The sequence below is a fragment of the Mus pahari genome, chromosome 6 (assembly GCF_900095145.1).
Source record: "Mus pahari chromosome 6, PAHARI_EIJ_v1.1, whole genome shotgun sequence".
In the NCBI taxonomy this organism is placed as follows: Eukaryota; Metazoa; Chordata; class Mammalia; order Rodentia; family Muridae; genus Mus; species Mus pahari.
Window position 1 is genome coordinate 92,681,080 of NC_034595.1, and position 3,364 is coordinate 92,684,443.

At 48.6% G+C, this 3,364-nt stretch overlaps 1 protein-coding gene across 1 annotated transcript in view; it reads left to right on the forward strand.

Moving 5' to 3' along the window:
* The window catches only part of Agmat (agmatinase), a 13,826-nt gene that overhangs the window by 4,062 nt on the left and 6,400 nt on the right, over positions 1-3,364 (forward strand). The gene's annotated exons all lie outside the window — the stretch shown is intronic.

Consider the following 3,364-nt stretch of genomic DNA (forward strand, 5'->3'; position numbering starts at 1 on the left):
TTTTTTTTTTTTTTTGGCTTCTTCCAAATGTTCTCCCTCTGCATGTAAGTCACTCAGCTTCATCACCTTCCTCCCAGCCTTCCAACTCAAATCTGGCATCTTCCTCCCCTACTCTCCTCCCAGCCCTCCATCTTAGACCTGTCACACGCCTCCCTCACCCTCCTCCCAGTCCTCCATCTTAGCCCTGTCACCCTCCTCCCTTACCCTCTTCCCAGTCCTCCATCTCAACCCTGTCACCCTCCTCCCTCAACTTCCTCCCAGTCCTCCATCCCAAACCTGTCACCCCTTCCTCACCCTCCTTCCAGTCCTCCATCTCAGACCTGTCACCCTCCTCCCTCAACCTCCTCCCAGTCCTCCATCTCAGTCCTGTCACCCTCCTCCCTTGCCCTCTTCCCAGTCCTCCATCTCAGTCCTGTCACCCTCCTCCCTCACCCTCTTCCCAGTCCTCCATCTCAGACCTGTCACCCTCCCCCCTTACCTTCTTCCCAGTCCTCCATCTCAGACCTGTCACCCTCCTCCCTCACCCTCCTCCCGGTCCTCCATCCCAGACCTGGAGAAGGGTATCAACAGGGGCTCAGTTGTAGCTTCTCAACGGCACAGACAAAAAAATGATTTTAGTGACTATGAGAACTGCAAGAGGGTCTTTCTTTTGTTCCTTACTATTTCTTTTCCTTTTTTTTTTTTAAAGATTTATTTATTAATTATACATAAGTACACTGTAGTTGTCTTCAGACACTCCAGAAGAGGGCATCAGATCTCGTTACAGATGGTTGTGAGCCACCATGTGGTTGTTGGGATTTGAACTCAGGACCTTCGGAAGAGCAGTCGGCACTCTTACCCGCTGAGCCATCTCACCAGCCCTACTATTTCTTTTCCTCTGACATTTATTTACTTAGTGTGTGTCCATGCACACACATGTGTCACAGTACACACAGAGAGGTCAGAGCACAACTTTTGGGGAACTGCTGTCTCCTTCTACCATGTGGGTCCTGGCGATCAAACACAGGTCTTCAGGCTTGGCAGCAGGCGCCCTTCCTGGCTGAGCCATCCCACCTGCCCTCCAGAGGGTACACTGAACGTCAGGATTAGCATCAATGTACGGGGAACTGGTCCCTTTTCCTCTCTACTTGGGTTCACAAATTGAAACAACGTGAGTGGGGTTTTCTATATTCCTGTTAATTTTTGTTAATTTCTGGGTGTAGCAGAGTAAGAAGAACGGCTTCCAGTTTTGGGCAGCTCAGCCCAGGTCTCACAAACTGTCTCAGTCTGGTCTGTGCTGCCAGGTGCCTGGCTTCCTCTGTCAACAGGTGGGGTGACAGGCGTTATGGGTGGGGCACATACTTCACCAGCTCATCTCTGTGCTTTGAATATTTGCTTCTGTACAGCTCAGCTACTGTTACTGTCAAACATGATCAACGCTAATCCTTGCCCTAAGCCTGTACTGCACATACTCAGCAGGGTAGCCTGTACCACTGCTTACCCCTGAGACGAAGGCAGGGGGACCACAAGTTCAAAGCCAGTCTGTACTGCAGAGTGAGTTCAAGGCTAGCCTGGCAACTTGGTGAGATCCTGTCACAAGATTCAAAAAAGTGAAGGAAAAAAGAAAAAAAGAGACAGTTCTAGCAAATGACAGCAAAATGACAGCATACCTCCATATGTATGTACAAGCAACACTAAATATATAACAGATACCATGTCTGCTCCATAGTGCGGGTACGGGATGGGTTTTATTGTGGATAAGAGAGAGAGGTCAGAGACAGCTGGAAGAGTTCAGAGCAGTGATAAAAGGAAGACTGAATATGACCTGTAGAGAGGGGGTGGGGAGGAGAGAAAGAGAGGGAAAGAGAGAAACCAAGACAGGAAAACCAAGAGACTAGGCGAAGGAGGAGCTGAGCCCCAAGAAGTAGCAGGGCTGTAAGGAGACTGAGGAGCTGAGGGAAGGGAGCCATGAGCTGGGGAAGGTTAGGGGAGCAGAGGAACGAGCTGAGAGGTCTGGGAGGTTAGCGTGGACTCTGAAGTCCTCAGCATCTGTACTTCTGAGGGAGCCTGCAGGCCAGCATGTGTTTATCTTACAGGCACCACACCCAGCCGTGTGTCTGTCTGCCAGTAGGGAGGGAAATGGCTCCATTTAGAGAGGGCCATGAGCTTCGCAAGTTCCTGAGGAATTCTGGCTTCTGTTTGACTACCAGAATTTGGGGAAATAGAGTTTCCTTTGAACCTGACACTAAACTCAATGAGATTTAAAAAAGGAGGAAGAGCAGGAAGAGGAGGAAGAGGAAGAGGAGGAGGAGGAAGAAGAGGAAGAGGAGGAGGAGGAGGAGGAGGAAGAGGAGGAGAGTCAGCAGTGGTGGCAGCAGTAGTGGCCCAGGGCTAGAGAGATGGCTCAGATGGTTAAGAGCACCGACTGTTCTTCCAGAGGCCCTGAGTTCAATTCCCAGAAACCACATGGTGGCTCACAAACATCTGTAAAGGGATCTGATGCCCTCTTCTGGTGTGTCTGAAGACAGCTACAGTGAACTCACATACATTAAATAAATAAATAAATCTTTAAAGAAAAGGTTTCTGAGCCATCGAGCTGACTCTGTGTGTAAAATACTTGCCATACATACAAGCCTGATGAGCTGAATTTAATCCCTGGACTGACTCTTACATGTTCTCTCATCTCCACACATACACATCCATCACATACCCCCCCCCCCACACACGCATGCGCGCGCGCACACACACACACACACACACACACACACACACACACACACAAATAAAAACCCAAAGAAAGGTAAAGTAGGACCTTAGCTACCATATCAGGCAGGGCAGGCACAGGTCATTCACTTCATCACAGGGAGAGCCATAGGGCAGAGTTGTTTTGTGGAACAACTCATAAGCATTGATTTATGTAATTTCCTTTCATGTGCCTGAGTGTGGGTTTGTGCAAGTGAGTGCAGGTACCTGTGAAGGCCAGAGGATGGTTCCCCTGGCACTGGGTTCTACGTGAGGGATGCCTATTGGACAGTGTGTGCTTGAGCCCTCTTTCCAGCTCCAGTCTCCGCTGATAAATGACAGTTGTTAAAGGAACTTTGATTCGGCAGATGTAACTGTTGTCTTGGAGGTTTACTGTTAACTTAGGCTGGGTCCTGATGCTTCTATACAGTCTTATCCTAGAATGCTTTCAGCTAATGAGACTTGTCACCGAGTAAGCTTGCCCTCTCTTGTTCTTTTTATTTTTTTAATTTTTATTTTTTAAGATTTATTTATTTATTATATGTAAGTACACTGTAGCTGTCTTCAGACACCCCAGAAGAGGGCATCAGATCTCATTACGGATGGTTGTGAGCCACCATGTGGTTGCTGGGATTTGAACTCA